Raw genomic sequence first — 20,368 nt, forward strand, 5'->3', positions numbered from 1 at the left:
TGCATCAGGGTAAGAAAAGAGGCAGCTGCAGTGATGCACCCATCATGCCTGATGCCTACCGTACAAGCCTGTGGTGGCAGTGCTATGATTTGGGGTTGCTGCATTTGGTCAAGTCTAGGTTCTGCAACGTTATGTACCCAAAGAGTGAGGTCAGCTGACTACATGAATATACTGAATGACCAGGTTATTCCATCAATGGATTTTTTCTTCCCTGATGGTACAGGCATATTCCAAGATGACAATGGCAGGATTCAGTGGGCTCAAATTGTGAAAGAGTGGTTCAGGGTGCATGAGACATCATTTTCACACATGGATTGGCCACCACAGAGTCCAGACCTGAACCCCATTGAGAATCTTTGGGATGTGCTGGAGAAAACTTTGCGCAGTGGTCCAAATCGCCCATCATCAATACAAGATCTTGTGGAAAAATTAATGCAACTCTGGCCAGAAATAAATGTTGAGACATTGCAGAAGCTTGTGGAAACAATGCCACAGTGAATGTATGCCGTAATCAAAGCTAAAGGCGGTTCAATGAAATATTAGAGTGTGACCTTTTTTTTGGCCAGGCAGTGTATTTAAATGTAGTCCATCTAGAGCAGTTGCATGCTACAGTACCACAGCCATTATTCAAATGATCATTTCTCTCACTCTTGATGAGCATGTCTTTGATGTTTTTGTCTCATCTGTAGGAGATTAGTGAAAGATCTTTAAAAGGGGATGCGGTCTCTACATCATCCTAGAGGATTCTGAAGCCTTATGTTTAATATAAGCCACTGTTTCATTTGTAGGATGATAAGTCAGCACCAAAGGAATTCTTGTAGCCCTAACAGCAGATTGTTCATAGCTCAGTGCATCCACGCTCTGAACAGGTAAAACACAAGCAAAGGCATCATCTACGACATCCACAGGATCCCACATTTTTGAAAATATTCACACATTTCCATGCTTCCCTGGTGGAAGTCTTCATTCTCATCGCAAATGTGTTTAAGTCTAATTACCTGTGAGTAGGGGATGGAGTTTTTACAGGCCTTGAGATGTGAAGAATTGTACTGCAAATAGGAATGAGAATCTGTTGGTTTATAATAGATGGTGGTATTTAAACAAGAATGATCAAACTTCACTGAAATATCCAAAAAGGCTATCTTCATGGCAGGATGTGCTATACTCCATGTATATTCAAGAGCTGGGAGGAACTTGGAGAATGAAGAAATTGGAGGTCTTCTAATGTGCATGTAGCAATACCAAAAATGTCATCACTGTATCTTAAAATTGTAAGGGTACAGGTCCAGTATATTGCTAAAAATGTTTCTCAACAACTCCAACAAAGAGCTTTGCATAGGATGGTCTCATTTTAGCACCCATACTAATTCCTCTTATTTGTATGAACTTAAAGCTAAATGTGAAGCAGTTCAGACTTAACACAAGTCTTAACAGTCCTAAAAGAATATCTGTGGGAATATTTTTCTCAGGTCTTGCATCAAGAAAATGTTTTAAAGAAAATAAGCTAACTGTGTACATACTTTTAATGTCCATTGAAAAAAGCAAAAAGAGTTGGCAGGTAGCATTTGTTCTTTCAGGTGTTCAAGGATTTGTAGAACATGTGAGGAGTCTTTAACATATGTAGGTAAGGACTGAACAAGTGGTTGAAAATGTCATCCAGAAACTGGGATATTATTTCTGTTGGGCAGGAACAAGCAGATACAATAGGATGTCCAGGATTATTGTCCTTATGATTTTTAGGGAGAAGACGAAAAGGGCTACAGTGAGGATTATGTACAATAAGATTTTGTGCAGAATCAGGGAGGTGTCTGTAAATGTGGAGTGATGTGATGTCAGAGCTGTTCTGCATATAAAAACTATAAAATATTATATATATCTCATGACATGCATATAGAGTAGTCTGGACATTTTTTAAATAAGCATGTACAGTCATGGCCAACAGTTTTCACAATGTTTGCTGCTTCAGTTTTTATAATGGCAATTTGCATTAACTTTAGATTGTGAAGAGTGATCAGATGAATTACAATTAAGTAATTTCTTGCCCTGAAAATTAACTTAATCACAAAAATTACTGCATTCTAGCCATTGTATTTTAGCCCTTCCACAAAATGATCTGCTAACATCATTTCAGTGATCTTCTCGTTAGCTCAGGAGAAAGTGGCGTTACCCGGTGCCCACCCAGCACAAGGCGGGCCAGGAACCTCCCTCTCGTTATTGCTTCAGAGCTAGGAGTTAACACACAGGTGGCGACAATGACCAACAAAGGGAGCACACACAGATAGGGGTTTAAATATATACATTAACACTTAACAATAAACCCTGTGCATGTGTATGCAATCCCAAAGGGGCGTTGATACAAAACAGATATTCACAGTATGTCACGATATGGCCCCGCCATCCTCTTCAAACATCTCCGTGTGTGTGTGTGTGTTCATTCGTCTGTAGTGCCATGCCCTCTTGTTTTGTCCACCTGTTCCTTGTTGTGTGTAATCGTCTTGAGTATATATATGTCTCATGTGTTGTCGTACGTTTGACGGTGTTTGATGAGACTACAGCCTATGTGTTATGTCATGTGTGTTAAGTGTTACATGTGAAATAAATGTTTGTTTCAGTGCCTCGTCCCTGCATTCTGCTAAAGCCTCCTCACGTTACTCAGTACATGTGTGGATCCCCCTGCTTGTGGCGGGCCTTACCATGTCACTTATGGGGGAGGAGCAGTCCGTGACATTATGAAATGCTTATAATTGTACTTCACTATACCATATAAACATCTGTCAAAAGGATTAAAAAAACGGAGGCAGTAAACTTTGTCTCAAAACGTTTGGCAATGACTGTAGTCTGAAATGGTGGAAAAAATCTTTAGTATCTGCAATGGACTTAAATCCATTAGTTATTGGCCTTGTAGGTACAAAGACGTTTTGATAGGACTCAGGAGAACTTAATTCTAAATCACTGGGAACAGAGACAACTGTCTTGTAGTTTAAACAGGCAGGAGAAGTAATTGGTCCAGTAGTACTATTATTTTCATTCATTTTCTTAAGCAAAGGAACTTGTTTTTAATATGAGCCATGGAATATATCAAAATTTATCATAATTTAGTTGGTGAATTAAATTCTGGCATTTAAAAAACAGTTTGGTGTCAGAATTCTGTGTGTATTTAATGTATTTAATCTTGATTTTAATATTGTCTATTTCTTCATTAAGTTTATAGATTCTTCTAACTTAGCTACTGTTTGTCTCATAATTCTTCTGCAGCATATAAAGAGTTAGATTACACTGACCTGTAGTAGTGTCCAATATATATATATATATATATATATATATATATATATATATATATATATATATATATATATATATATATATATATATATATATATATATATATAATAGATAGACTTAAATATTTTGTGGAAAACTAACCAATAATTTTACCATCCTTAGATTAGCCTGCTTTTTATGATTTTATGTTTAAATCTCCTTTAGTCAGTATGTCAGTGCCAAGAGACCTGGAGGTTAGAAGCCAATGTGAAGCCTGGTAAGGGGCGGGGGGGGGTTAACCATTAACAGAGGTCGAGAAGGGTGTGGTAAGCTGTTAGGCTGCTCTCTTCCTGCACTGTGAGGGATAATGCATGTGTAATTGCCTGATATGGCTCTTCATGACATTATGATGCATGGGAGTGCATTGCACATGGAGCAAAAGTCTTAAATAGCACTTCTCAGTGCTCTTTCATGTTAGCAGACAGAGAGAACCATTCCAGAACAGGGCAAGCCATTCGCTGTTTCTTGTCAAGAGGCAAAAGATATGAAGCAACTATTATAAATTGTCAGTCATAATAAAGCTTTTTCCAGTGAAACAAGGCCAAAGTGTCAAAAGTTGAAGGATAAATATGACAGTATAAGAGGAAATACAGAAAGGCTTCATGTGGATAAGATTATAAAGGAGAGAAAGGGGGGGGGGGGGTGGGAATAATTCTCATTATTGTAATCATGTCACAAACTAAATCGAAGCCCCTCTGTTGTGAGAGTCTAACACTGGAGTCCCCCACAGATCAATGGTTATGTTGATCCACTTAATTCCTCTTAAGTTACTTATGGGAAGCCCAATACACTATTTATCTTTCCACATGGGGTTCAGATGGTGGGAGTCCCCTAATAAGACCCATATCAGTAGCAGTATTGGCTGATGGATTATGGAGCTCAAAAAGTATATCTTATCTCTTGGGGTCTGTCTACTGAAAGCAGGTAGTGAATAAAGGGGTTATTTGATCAATGTTGCCTAGAGGTCAAAAGTGATAGAAGTTATCACTGAAGTGAAAGAACACATGCAGCCTGATGTTTTATTAGTCTGGGTCATGGTTTCCACATCTGGCTTTTGTGTGGGTATGTCACCTGCATGTCAGTAATTTCAGTGAGTGATAATGTTGAAACCAAAGGAGTCATGAAGAATTAAAGTTCTGCAACTTTCAAAAGCTGGTTTTCTGGGAAGCTAGATTGAGGCACAGGTTAGGAAACTGAAGCAACATTCTCACCCTTTCTACTTTTGCATAGTAGAGCAAGGCGTTAATGATGTGTTAACTCAGTAAGTCACTTTTAGCCTTGTCATTGAACAATATTCACAGAGAAAACCAGTTATGAGGCAGAGAGCACAGATCTAATTAAGTGTTTCACACCAAGGTTACATACACTGAAGATGTCAGTTTCTTTCACTAATTATAAAACCTACCTAGGACCTAAATCTCATGTTCAAGGAAACAATTTTTAAACTCAAATTGTGTCACTCGAAACAGGAACTTTCTACCTAACTTTCTACCGAAAATGACAGTTGCTTATGACACACTTTAATTACAAACGTATTAAAGGTAGAAGTCACTAGTACAGCCTGTTGTAGAAAATCCATAAGGAGTAATTATGTGCTATGCTGACAGTTTAGCTTTAGTTATAGCATTTATTAAGCCCCTTGTACTTGGAACAGAAGTAGTGCTATATTATCTAGCAATGTATTCACTGGCAATTCATTAACATTTCATGTGACTTTAGTCTTATCTGAAAGAAGCTTTAGCTGCAAATGAAGGAGTGAGTGGAGAACAGGCTCCTGAGATTTGGCTTTAGCTCTCCCCACCTCCCCGCCACCTTCTAAAGTTAACAATGAGTGAAATATCCTTTATTTACTGCAGTTTTGCACACCAGTCTTGTTACCTGACATTAACTGGCATGAATAAATCACCTGTCTGTCGTTCCACTACTTCTATGTAGGAGTGAAGCAAGATATAACAAATAAAGGACCTGGAAGCTTCAGGGGGTACAACACAGCGAAAACCCTCTTTAGGTTCCCTTGTGAAGCGCATATATATATATATATATATATATATATATATATATATATATATATATATATATATATATATATATATATATATATATATAGCACAGGCCCAAAAACAGCAAAAAAAAAAAGCAAATTGTTCCAATTTTAATTTTTTGAGGGTTAGAGGCTTCTGTGAGGGCAAGGCATTTTTAATTTGCTTTTGCACAGAGCTATGCACCATGAGAGACTGGCTGATGAGATCATTACTATAATTAAAAGCTCTGATGCTTTTATCAAATGATTTATTTGATTTGACATTGTGAGATGAGGCATTATGGCAGGACCGGCATACCAACCTTTTGATCAGACTGACTCAGGCCCTGCCAGGCACAGATAAAGGTTCTGCACTAATTTAATTTGTCTGAATGGCAATAACTGGGTCTGGTGCATTTCGAAATCTACACATGCTCTGATCTCAGCTGAAAGTGTGTTCACCTGTAGAAAGACACCTGTGGAACTAATTTGAAAGGACAAAAAGCTATCCACAACAACTGCGCTATAATGGCCCGAGTGCCGCAGGGCAAGGAACAGGACACACAGATTCCATCAACATGGACAGACATTTATTGACAAAACACAGATGGTAAACATAATGGCACTCACGTAGAACATGCAGAGGGTGAAAACGAGCAACATCTAACATCGATACAAGAACCAAGACCACAATGCACATCACAAACAGAACCAGGATGATGATTAAAGACCGACAAACAGCCACACAGCCACAGGGGTTTAAATACATACAAACATAATGGCAATAAACCAGGTGCAGGCGTGTGCTAACGGGGCATGGTTACAAAGAAGACAGTCTGTGATCTCCCACTGCACATTAGTGGATCTGAAAAGTTCAAATGGGTCTCTTTCCAGTATCTCATTCAATGGATCATCCATGTTTAAAATTCAGACATTTTATAGTAAACATAAATACAAGGCAATCTAAGTACAGATTGTGGTGAGCCAAAGACAGACATCTCAAGAAATCTTAACGCTCACTGAAGCAACAGATTGGAAATATTTTTGGGTTTGTGAATCACTTAATGTGCAGGTCATTTCACATATTGTGAGCATTACTGGCACACTTTCTGAAAATTTATGATGATGGCTAAGAGTTTTTCCATCATAATATTTTCATAGCAGATGTTATAATGGGGTCGGCAGAAGGAACATGACCACTGTGTGGGTCATCTTGTGCTGTGTGAATAGGCAGTAATCTCCTTAAAAACTAGCTTGAGTCTCACAAGGTTTTCATTTCCTTCCAAATCCAGTCTGTGCTAATAGCACTCTGCTTACTTTTGGATGTCATGGCAATATTGTAATTGCTTGTTCATATTCTCCACCAGAACATTATGAAAATGTTATTTTTATCATTGTCAGTTATGGTGTAGGGTGTGTGTGCATGTGAGAGAGTGTGTGTGTGTGTGTGTGAGAAAGACAAATAGTGAGTGAGACAAAGAGAAGGAGAGACCGTCTCTACTTGGAGAATAAGATCTGACTGAATAAAATGATCTCTTGGAGGAGTTGACGCTAATGTGGCAGAGTGACAAGGCAAACTCACTTCCAGCACTTTTATTAAGACACACTGTGGTGCCCCTGGGCTCCCATGTGTTATCTGAGCATACCCTGTAGTCCAAACAAGTTCTGCTTATTAAATAATCTGCCATGATGAATTTTTGGATGTCCTGCCAACCTGTTACATGAGTGGACATTTTCACTTAACACTTGACTACTTGTTAAGTCATTTTACATACACTGACACAGTGTAATGATTACCTTAATCTTTCTGTTTTAATTAAAAATGAAACTCATACATTTTCTCTTATACAGCTGGGATTCAGGTTTGGTTCTCAGTTATGCCATTTGGTTACCTTGGTGGGTGCGCCCCCGCAGAACACATTTAACTGCTTCCTAATTGGAGAGGAAGGATAGCAGAGCTCCATTTCTTCCCTTGATGCTGAATGGAATTTGCCAGTTTGCATGACTCTGTGTGCAGTGAAGTTCTTAGCAGTGCAGCATGGTCATGGTTGTTCAAAATGACGAGCCTTTATACACATACAGCTTTCACCATCTCGGACTGGCAGGGCAGTCATGCAACAAAAGAGATACTTGCTGTTCGTTCTCGTTCTCTCTATCTCTCTATCTATCTATCTATCTATCTATCTATCTATCTATCTATCTATCTATCTATCTATCTATCTATCTATCTATCTATCTATCTATCTATCTATCTATCTGAATATGAGAGAGAGGGTCTCTATTACATGTTAAATCAGTCTGTGCTAGATGTATGGTAATGGGAACCTATGTCTGATATATACCTATATAACTGATATATAATATCACTTTTGACTTATTTGCAGCACCACTCCTATTTCAGCAGAGTGGAAGAACCCAACATTTACTAATAGGCAATGAGCTCTCCAAGACAAATCCCAAATGTTCTGGCACAATGGAAGACAGGACCTGGAGTCCCAGGACTAAAAAAAGAACAGCTATATTACAATAAACAAATAGATTTTATTTCAAATTTAGGAAGCAATTTGGATTTTTTAAGTAGAACATAAAACATTTGAAAGCAATTAACTTGACAGTTATAATACATGTATCGATTACTACTATTGATACTTCCAAGGGGCCTTTAGACATAGGCATCAACCCAGAGTTGCCTCTGTAAGAAGCTCCCACTCACAATACATGAACTAACACTACAAAGGGGAAGCTGCACAAGGGGAATCTTCTCTGCAGAGAAACTATCCTCATTAGGCACTCGGACCAACCAGAAATATGTTTATAGAGTTAACATATACGATACAGTATATGGTTACCATGGAGACAGAGGAGGTGCCATGGCAGAATAAGACCCTCCATGGAATGTACCAACAGATAGAAGAGGTTGCTGACATAAGACAAAACTATCAATAACTGGAAAAGGCAAGACACAGACACTAATCATGGCAGTACAAGACCACTAGGCCGATTGAAACAGAGGTGCATCACACCAGACAACACCGAAGATGCAGATTATGCCTTTGAGACAATCCATCACCTTGTAACATTTACATTTATGGCATTTAGCAGATGTTCTTATAAAGAGCAGGATGCAAGATGATGGTAAGGAAAACATACACTGAGAGACACAACCAAGTTGCAGGGATCATATACAGAAACATATGAAAAGTATATGAGCTGGACACTTCCAAGTCCAAAGGTGAGGAACAAGAAAGAGTGGTGGAGAACAACAAGGCTAAAATCCAATAGGATATCCAGATCCAGACAGAAACTAATAGTGGTGAACCAACCAGGCATCATGATAGAGGATAAAATGCAGAAAACAGCAAAGGGAAAGGTGTTGCAATCTGAAGACATCTAAATAAAGGAATATGAGATGTCAGAAATATCACAAGTCACATCAAACATAATTTCTCTTAGTTTAAAAAGTTGTGTAGTTGTGGGCTGCGAGACTAAACACTTTCCTCAAAATGGTGGCTGTGGGGTAAAGTGCCTTTGGGTTAAGTTGAACTCCATTGTGCTCCATTTGATCCCCTCAGGTTTATATGAAGCTAAATCAGATATTTGGTCTTTAAATTGGAAACAATGAATAACTGACATTATATTTAATAATTTAAGTGTTACGTCTGAACATCTGATATACCTCATAGCTAATTTGTAACGTTGAGCGGTAAGGAGGCGGACACGTGCGGAGAAGAGGGAGATTTAATTGGGGCAAATCCAGAATCAGTCGTTAAGGCAGTCCAGGGTCAAAGAGCCAACACGGAGAGCACAGGGATACATGATTAACAAAACAAGAGTACATGAAAGCAAACAGGGGAATCAGGCTATAACAAAAGACTAGGGAAACCTCGGGGCTAAGGCTAGGAGAACAAACTAACTCAATGATTCAAATATACATACAACCATCAATGAACTAACATTCAAAACACATTCAAAAATTCATTCAATGAACCACAATGAAATACATTCACAAATTATTCAAATGAACAGCCACAACCAAGGCACACAACAGGGTTTTATGATTAATTGCTGTCATAACCAAGTTGGCCTAATTTTAGTGAAAAAAAAAATTGTCTAAAATGTTATATGCTAGTATATCAGAGTTGGAAGTCTACATTGAAATCATCAGCTTTCAGAAATGTAGACAAATAAGTAATTTTTATTTATTTCATGAACATCAGTACTATCAGTACAGTGGGTGGGGGTTAAATAACAATATTTGGAATTATTCATTAAAATCTGTTAATACAATGGTAAGTAACTTTTCTCTGATGTTTCAACTTTCCCCTTATATATATATATATATATATATATATATATATATTTTATTTATTTATTTTTTTTCCATGCTCAAACCCCTGTTGACAGTACCCACTCAACCACTTTGCATACATCAATCACCAGCCCTTATTGCTCCCATAATACCAATCACCCACTTATAAGTTCACTGTGTGCACCTGTTTCTTGTTTTCTTTTAAAGCATTTATTCCCACGGGCCAGAGTGTGCCATGTGATTCTGAGTACTCATTGTTCGTTCCAAGACTTCATCTTGCAGTTAGCTTGCCTGGTTACCTGTTAGATTGTTTGTCCTACTCTCTGACCTCTTTTGTTGACTGCTCCTGAGGTGAGCCTGTTCTTTTTTTTGGGGGTATATTAATAAACGTCTGACTTCTACTCCATTTGTGTCTCTCTCCCTGACTCCAGTCACATATACATATATTTTACTGGTCACATTGAAATGTCCATTTTTAAAAAATAATTATTATATCTTTTATTAAAACAACTATAAATTGATCAGAAATACACTCAAGATATTAATGTTGCAAATGACTAACAGGCTCAGTGGAAAAAGTGGACAGACTTACCTAAATTTGAGGTTTTGGGATCACAGAAAATAATCTGTTAGATGCAGAAAACATGAAAAGATGCTGGTGAGTGCTTGATGCTATCTGTCAAATATGGTGGAAGAAATGAGGATTTGAGGATTATTAAAGTGATCCCGAACAATGAAGGTTCTCACCATTTTGCAACAGCATACCTTATCCTCTTGATGTTGTTTCATTAGAGCCAATCTTGTCCAAAAATGACACCAACCCAGAATACAGTAGCAAACTATGCAAGATCTATTTAGAGGAGAAGCAGACAGCTGGTATTCTGACTCTAATGGAGTGGCCAGCGTAGTCACCAAATCTCAGCCCTATTGAAATGTGGTAGCAGCTTCATCACTGGGTACATATTTTCCCATTAAGCACCTCTCACAAGTTGGCTTGGCTTCAGTAAGTATAGGGTGAAATATCTTTAGATTACTTTAACAATGGGATCACCAGCCCTGGTGATCTACCACTCTGCAGAGTTTCGTCCCAACCTTAATCTAACACACCTGCTCCAGTTAATCAAGTCCTTCAAATACGTTTTAATATTATAACCAGGTGTGCAAGATTAAGGTTGGAACTAAAATGTGTGGGGCTGTAGATTACCAGAACCAGACTTGAGCACCTTAGCAAATTGACAAGTAGAATGACAAAGGTCTGCAGGGCTGTAATTGCTCTAAATGGCAGATTCTTTGATCAAAGCAAAGCTTGAATGACATTTATTTCTAACCTTGTTAATGTTTTGACTATAAGTTATATTTATTTTGCAATGCATTTGATAAATAAAAGTACGAGTTGTCATGGAAAATAAATTTTCTGGGTGACCCCAAACTTTTGACTGGTAGGGTATACACTAAATACAATATGCTGCTGTTGATGGATCCCATTGCACGCGCACACACACACACACACACACACACACACACACACACACACACACACACACACACACACACACACACACACACACAAACAAACAACCTATTGCTAATCTTAGCTGATGGTTAAGGGCAATGGGCACTACATGTCCACTCCTCCACTTGAGTCCTCTCCTTAGTTGCCATGCCGACAGATGGCACTGCCCAGGGTGCTGGTCTCATGTCATGCTAAGGTCCTTCAAGGGTTGATGAGAGCAAAAAGTCGGTTTCACTGTCCTCACAGCTCAAAGGCACAGGGACGGCCTCTGAAGCAAGGGGCTACAGCTTTCTCCACATGACTATAAACACAGGGGAACAACAGCACTCTATTCAATACCCAATCTGTCAGTTGTCAAACTGAATCTAAAGTCACTATGTCTGGTTTCTTTCACTTCATAACACTAGTTGTGTCAAGCACATCTTTTAAGTCACATTCAGCAGGGTAGGATCTCCATGATTGACTCTTCATGCAAAGTTACTATAAGTATATCCTCCATGTAGAACTCACTCTTATGGATGCAACATCTTACTTACCAGCTTTTACATGCACGGACTTTCTGACCATGTCAGGTCCAGGATGCCTAACTCTCCAGGAAACATGAAAGCGACTGGAGGATTCTCTGTAAAACCTTAAGAATAAGGAAACAGTTGGAGGAAGAGACAGAGTCTCATGACTGGATTTAAGGATTTGGCCCTGGGTGAAATTATCAACTGTTACATCTCTATGTCATTTGAGGGAGATTAGAAAATAATTTACTTCTGTAATCATTTAGAATCCTTTTATCTGAGGATAGAAAAAATAGTTAAGGGAGAAATGTTTTTTGGTCCTGTGGTGTGAATGGCAGTCTCTCTCTCTCTCTCTCTCTCTCTCTCTTTCTCTAGCTCTTTCTCTTTATCTCTCCTCTCTCTCCCCATCTCTTTCTCTCCCTTTGTTGTATATGCATACAAACATACACATAGAATAAAAATATTTTGATTAATAAAAGCAAAATTGATACATACTTTACCTTGGCTCTTTGACCTAGACTGTGTTTTCTGTTTTATGAGCTACTCTTTTTCTTCAGTTCTCTTCATTTGAAGAGTATGACATTTAAAACAAACAAATCCAGAATGGAACCTTGAAAGATAAGCACCAGTTGGCATGGTTTCAAAAGTGAAGGAAAGGTAGCAGTGATATTTGAGGGATCGTGTCAGCTACCTTCTCTTTCTGTTAGCCATGGTTCAACAGGCCTTGTAAAATCAATTATGCAGATGACAGTAAATAAGGAGCAAGCATGTTTAATAAAATGGATATGCTAGGATATGCTGTAACAGATTATCTGAAAAGACAGTACCTTGGTGGAGACAGGGCCATGTTCTAACCAAATTTACATATGGAATGACCAATCTTGGCTAACTGCTACTTAATTTTTGCTGGCTGACAGAGGCGCTGTTTTGTATACTCCCTTTTTACACTAAGTCAAATAACATTTACAGTCCATTCGTCATAATGAATAATACCATGAGATGAATTCAACTAGGACTAGTTTATAAAAGTAGAACAGTGGATTATGCCAAATGTCATGCACAAAGTTGGATGTGAGATTAATTTATCACTATCCCTGAAATCCAGAAAGCAAAAATGTAGGTCTTATGATGATTTCTGAAGTCACATACCAAAAACTATACCCTTACACTATAGCGCCACCACTTGGGCAGCCCTCGTGGTTTCATTCACATGAGCGTTTGTATGAAAGGTATTTATGTAATCACTTTATTATCAAAGTTTCATTCTTGATTGACTTTTTAGTTCATATTTTGAGTAAGCCAATGTTACATAATTAGAGCCTTCCTGCATGTTGCCTTAACATTGAAGTGGGTTTTTATAAAAATGTAAAATGAGTTCAAAGAAAAAAATGTCAAGGAATATTACAAAGAAAGATGGTTGGTCTCCATTCTAGAACTGTTTCCTTTCTAGAATTATCCTCCCATGGTGTGCCTCTATCTAATTATATCTCTGACATCTTTTTATAAGAAGCTTTAGCATAAAAGTCTATCGTTTAAAATAAATGATGTTTCAACTGAATGCAATTTTTTCATTTATTGTGCACTATATGAATTGTCCACAGATTGAAATGATGGTTATCATTAGACAGATCTGCTTATGAATATGTAGTTTTACCTTCAGACTATAATTGTGGTGTATTGCATGAAGGAATGTTTGTAAAAGTGTACTACACATCTATAGGAAATTGATGATCACCAATCCAAAAAAGGGAAACTGCAGTTCATGTAGTTTTTTTTTTTTTATACCTGAGTCTGATTTTCATCTATTGTCTGTTCCAATGATCCCAATCTCTTCCTTGACTGAGGTTTTAAATATTGCACGTATTGATCAGAGTGCTTTGGTAAACCATCCTATCATGAAGGGAAGCACATTTACAAGCTTCTGCTTTTGTGTTTGTAAAGGCTGGTTAAGAACTGCTGCTCAAATTTGGCTTTCTGATTGCATTTGTGCCAGCACAGTGCAATGATCAATGATCAAAAGCAGTAGCTTGAGGTGGGGGGACATGACTAGGTACCTATTAATTCGAGTATGACTCTTCTTTCCCAGTGTGATTCCAAATACATGCTCCTGTATTTTACAGTGTTATTTGTGTCACTGTAATACAGAAGCCAAAATAATATTATTTGATCAGGACTCACAGTGTAGTCTTCTTTGTTGTATTATGTTGTTGTGTTTTTTTTTTGTTTTTTTTTACAATTCCCAATAACCTCATATGAATTCCCAATATGTGTACATAGGACTGCAGTATCGGAGACGGTCTAAAGAATAGCTCAGGAGTGTAGCTGACAGGTCCTACAGGATGAATAGGAGCTGTTGCACAGTCTCAAATGCCTACTGTCACCCTTCTTCAAGGAGTATTTCCTCTCACCCCAAATGCATCACTCTAAGAGGCGATTTAGGGGAGATATGGGTGTGTGTCCTCTTTTACTAGTGTTATTACTGGCTTGGCTGTATCTCATTAACACTGTAGTATGGACCTTGTGCACCAGGCTCACAGCAAAGCTAACTAAGGCTCTAGAAAAGGACTGTTGGCTGTTGCTTTTTTGTCTTCCAGAAAAAGGTCCTTGCAAGGAGGGCAAAGGTGGAAATCTATAGATGCATTGCAAATGGAAGTCATTCAGAGCTCATTCTGTAGTCCATCCCCCAGGCGGAAGTTGTTATCCTCTCCTGCAGATGCCAGGCTACAGAATTGCTTCACTCACATAGTCTCTTTGTGTTTTGAGGCAAGCTGTTTGGAGAGCATATTCTCAGATGTGCGCAGATGACAGTGGACAATCAATGTCTGGTATGATGTCTCTGTGATTACAAACAAAAAAGAAGTTGAAGGATTTTTTAGAGGTTCAGTAATTTTCCACCTGTTGAACCCTGGTAATGTTATGCAATCATTAACCAATAAGGATTAGTGTAGTGTTCCTAAAACTTGGTATTATAGTACCCCTGCACTGCGCATACGCTATACCCAACCTGACTCATAAAAAAAGCTTTAAATGGAGGATAGAGCAATACATATAATAATGTATGCAGTGTAGTAATATGCATTTATGAAGAATATCACAGTAATAATGTTTATTTAGGGGGCAATTTTGATACCATGTTGATGTGATCTCAGGACTCTTTCATTGTTGTTTGGTTGTTGGTGGATAAACCTGGATCCAATATTGGGTAATATGGGTTTGACCTTTGAGATCCAGCAAATTGTAATAGCTGAGCTTTACCAGTGACTAATGCAGCTATCCTTCAGCTTGTCAGAACTGTTTAAATAGTATAACATTTGCAGCAATACTCTAAATCTTGGAGTAAAATTGGTACTCTGTTTGGTATAATGTTCTTCATGGCCAGTGAATCAGTTTTTTTTATGATGGTCAATATATGGGCTTTTTAAAATGTAAGTAGCTTTGGAGGCAGAACAAACACAAAATAAATCTAACCTTTCTACAAAAGCCACTGCTCTCAGTCCAGGAGGTAATTTTCTGCCAAACGTGGTTATGTATTATTATTATTTTTCTTCAGTAGTCAGTGGGGATTTAAACACAGTTATGGTTGTCATGGATATCTTTATGAGACAACATTTGATCTGAGCTTTGTTCCCTACTATGAGCCCAGCCAATACTGTGTAATCTTCAAAGTAAGCGAGATGGCGACATTAGTATTCTGAATCTCACCTCCCCGCCGCATGTAAAATGACTTCAAACATAGCAACCTACCTGTGGGGGAGCCGCACTGGCAAATAACACAGAGATTAGGGCTGATTAATAATGTGTCCACTCACTGACCCCCCCCCAAATCCTTAATTTGTGGACAACGATTGGTCGCATGGTCGCATATCAAAGGCAAGGTAGCGGTTGCATAACTCCTCTATGTCGCAGATGCTTGTAACACCTGGGCCTGTCTAGGAGGGGCTGTTTCATTGTTTATTGTGGTACAAGGACAAAATGTGATTTATTTAAGAGCCTTTTCAATCAATTTGTTTTCCTGTTGCTAATGTTGTGCTAATATGCTAATCAATCAATCAATGTTTTTTTTACATTTTTTTTTTTTACTTTCTCGAGAAGGTGGAATCATTAAAACAACAAACTGATTTTGTCCAGAGGGCCCTTTCACATATCAGTGCTGCTACAATTACTCTATGCATTCACATAAATCTAGAACTGTAACATACCATCTAATTGTAGGCTTTGGTGTTTTTATAGAAAGATAATTTATCCCAAACTATGAGAACTGTATGAATACTGTAGAATACTGAAATCAGTTATGAAATCACAACTCACCCTACTTAGTAGTTGTCATTTGTAGTTGTGTTGAGATGGAAACAGCAGTATGATGTCAATGTAGAGATGGGAGAAACAAAGGCTCTCATGAGAGACTTTGGAGGACTTCATCTAATAGTTCATATTTCATAACAGCTGATGTCCATGTTTTACTCGATTAACAGATGTATTTTGAATGAGAAGCCTTCTTAGTCTCACACCATTCATTATTCAGTCATTATTCAACTGGTTTTATTTTCCAGATGATTCTATTAAGTACATTTCTTTCTTTTTTTTTTTGTCCAGAAAAAAAAACCTGTTATATGATATTTTCCTTTTTGTTCTTATTCTTTGCTTTTAAAAAAGACCCCACTGAAGGGCTTCAGTCAGCTATATAAGTATATAAACAGTTATGCCATGCATTAGACTAAAAGCTGTCTACAACTGTCTCAAACTGTCTTCAGAGGTCCGGAGTGCAAATGTTTATTTTATTGCAGCTCCTCTCACAGGGGAGTCATATGACCTGGCCAGGAGTCCCTAAGTCCCTGAGGAGTAGACTGTGCAGACTGCAGACTCTGCATGGAAGAGTATACATTTCTGTTTGTTTGAAGCTGATTATGGCAGAAGCCTTTCAGATTCAGTGAGACCTGCACCAACTGTCAGTAGCAGTTTAATACCTAAACCCTCTTACAGTTGTTCATTTGATTTATTTGCTTTGTTTTGTTAATTTGTTTTTAGCCCACCTTCAGCATGTGTCTCAGATTCAAATTGTTATATATTAAAGATCAGAAATAATCATATTGCTGGTTTTGTTCACAAAAAGAATCAAATCTGTGCACCTTAGGGAAATTAAGTTGCCTACAGAACATCAGTGGGCAAACACTGTCTGCACTCCTGCTATGAATAAAATGATAATAATCTGATCAACCAACAATGGCTCCTCTTAGCAATTTCCATAGGAAAATTAAGCCTTCTGTGTACTTCTTTGCAAATGGATGCTCGCAGGGAAGTGTAATGAAAGAAGCAGAGTCATATAAGAGTTATAAATGAGTAAGCTGTGGATACAGACAAGACTGACAGCCTCAACAGACAAAACTCTTGCAGAGAACAAAAATGAGTTCCACTGAATTACTGTTTGAGAGAGAGAGAAGGAGTGTGTGTGTGTGTGTGTGTGTGTGTGTGTGTGTGTGTGTGTGTGTGTGTGTGTGTGTGTGTGTGTGTGTGTGTGTGTGTGTGTGTGAGGGTGTGTTTGCATCTGTATGCATCAATGTGCATGTGTGTCTGTATGCATGCATGTGTGTTCGTGTCTGTATACATGCACGTGCATGCGTGTACACGTGTCTGTGTATGTGAGAGAGGGAAAGACTTGTGCTGGTGCTGGAGTTTTCAGTGTGCTGGAGTTTTCAGTGTCCTGGAGTTTTCAGTGTGCTGGAGTTTTCAGTGTCCTGGAGTTTTCAGTGTGCTGGAGTTTTCAGTGTGCTGGAGTTTTCAGTGTGCTGGAGTTTTCAGTGTCCTGGAGTTTTCAGTGTGCTGGAGTTTACAGTGTCCTGGAGTTTTCAGTGTCCTGGAGTTTTCAGTGTGCTGGAGTTTTCAGTGTGCTGGAGTTTTCAGTGTGGTCTTTAGGGATTCCCAGTCAGTTTGGTTCTGTTCACCTCTTAGTGCACTTGAACCAGGAAATAAAAGGCTGCAGAACTCTTGATTACCTGCCATAGGCAAGTTGAAACCAAGCCAAAACCAGCACATGGGCTGGCTGTGGGCCCTCAGGGACCTGGTGGAGCCACCTGAAAACAGAAATAACACTCCAATTCTGAAGAACATTGCAAAGAATTTAGCCCAGTCTGAATTTGTATCCCATTATACAGGCAATCAACAAGCACAATGTACTGAAGATAAGTAATTATGACTATTATTAGTTAATCAGCCATTTCACTGCAGCAGAAAAAACATCCATCACAGTAAATGAATCTGGCCCAGTTCCTGAAAGTCCTTCCACCCCACTACAGGGTGCTTGCTGTGCTATTAGTCAATTACTCCGAAAGTTTCCGTTGCTGATTGTATTGATTGATGCACCCATCAGAATTTTTCCACTTCATATTATCAAGCCTATAGTGAACAATACCCAAACCCTTTGCAAAAGGAATTGGGTTGTTTAATGAAACTGACCTTGCAGCACCAAACTCAAACGCAACATTTGCTTCCTAGCTAGTCCTACTGTTATGCATGCCCCTCCCATGTCCTTTCTTTTTTAATCTAGCACTGAGCTCTTCTTGAACAGCTGAACATCCCCTTTGCAACCACTGGCCACTCTCTTGTGCACTAATAGGCAGTTACAGGCTGTAGCCCACCTGTTGCCATGCGCAACCATGTTTATTGCTGGTGGGTTTCTGACCTCTGCTGACCGGATATTATTTGGGCGATAGACTATTCAGCACATGCTTCAGGCATGGCAGAAGTTGGGGTATAGTCTATAACTGTACACATGTAAGGCATTTCTAATAAAGTAGCTTTTCTAATAAAGTGTCTGGTGAGTGTAAAATGCCCTGAATACATTTTAAGAGTTGAACTGTTTTCTGATGGAATAGAATATTTTAGGATTTGTTTATACATAGATTTGGTACAAATCACTGGCTGTAGTGGCATCCCAAGTGCACAAAACCATATGCTTGTGCTTTTTGTGGATAATTGATTTGTAATACATCCTTGTCTATAGCAAACCCCATAGGTTAAATGATCAAAGTCACAAGCCTTGTGTTGTAATTGGCAGCTAATTGAAGCAGGTGTTCTTTGGTGTCCCTGTAGTGTTGTGGGTACTATGAAGCCAAGCAACACTAGAAGACAAAGGCAAGAAAGTAAATGATTCACCTGATATTTATTTTATCAAATGAAATGAAGTCTACTTAGTCCAGGCAAACATGAAAAGTAATTCACAGATACAAGTCCATATGACTTGTTCATGTGAAACATGTTTATCCACCATTTTAGAGGTATATAAAAATATAAGTCTGGGATATGGGAAACATAGCATAATACAGTATACTTTGGCTTTCATCATGGATGTTTTTATTGCACCCCACTACAATTTTTTCTGCTCTTTTTTCCCCCATTGTATGATTTGCTGTTAAAACAAATGCAGTCTCAAGACAGAGCCTACTGTTTTCATTGTTTAATTTATGAAGTAATTAATATGATTACTAGAGCAATGTTTCAAACTAAAGAAATACAAAACTGGATGGGTTGCCATTGTTGCTAATGATCTCGATTGCTGGAAATTTATTGTAGAAGGTTTGCATTGAATTTATGCAGTTTGTGAGCTAGGAATATAATTTTTACTTTCTCTAGACGATGGCACCTATGGTAACACATTGTGTTAATGACTAATCAAATATAGAATACTCTACGTATGAATATATGCTAAACTGGTCTAAGTATGATTCTTTCATTATACATTGCACTATAAACAGGCAGACATAAACAGTTGCTGAATCTAAAAGATACTAAAAGATAAGCAGAATTTTGTAATCAATAAGAAATTTGACAGGCATCCAGTGCTGCTTGCCAGTGCATATATAGTCAAACTTTCTGTTTCTTGTAAAGACTAGCTGCTGCAGTGAAGATTAACTAAAGCTTGTTTAGACTCTTTCTAGAACATCCACTTAGCAGGCCAATACTATAGTCCTATCTTGAGGTAATAAAAGCCCGAACTTGTTTTTGAACTCAGTGTCATGTACAGTGCATTTCTTAATTTTACAGTCTTCTTCCCTTAGTAGTTTTCAGGCCTCTTCAACATGCCCCCTCTTCTCTGCTGCTGTCTGCCTGTTTGCTTGTCTACCCAAACCTTCCGCTCGTCTTCTTGCAGTGTGCTGTGCTTGGTCTCTCATTCAACATGCCTGTCTTCCTTCATTGTCTTTCTCACTCCTTGTTTTTTTTTCTCTCCTTTTGGTCCCCTCCTTTCAGTTTGTGTTACATTTTCCGCCTCACTTCTCTTGGATTCTTTCTCTGTTCTCTTTTGCTTTTCTCTCAATTTCCAGCTCTTTTTCATCCTTGCAATTCATTTCCTTTCTCATCTTATCTGCATCCATTTTCTCAGTTTTAGCACCTTTATTCTCCAGCTTCTTTCTTGCTTTCTTCAGAAACTGTTTCTTTTTCTCCACTCCCTCTGCTTTGGCTCCTCTGCAGTCTTTCTGTCTTCCTCTAATCTCATTCTCTTCTCCTCGCTCTCATGCATTTCCTATTTTCCCATTGTCTCCTCTCATCTTAGCAAAAGGGTTATCTCATCTTTGATTGCTTTTCTCTCCACTACCACCATCTTTGTTTACCATCCATTTCTTCTCCTATGTTAGTAGGTTGGTTTTCATTTCTCTTCATATCTCTAACTCTAGTGTTCCTTCCTCATTCTTTTCTATATCATT

Source organism: Electrophorus electricus, chromosome 6 (genome assembly GCF_041902795.1).
Source record: "Electrophorus electricus isolate QZ-2024a chromosome 6, ASM4190279v1, whole genome shotgun sequence".
Lineage (NCBI taxonomy): Eukaryota > Metazoa > Chordata > Actinopteri > Gymnotiformes > Gymnotidae > Electrophorus > Electrophorus electricus.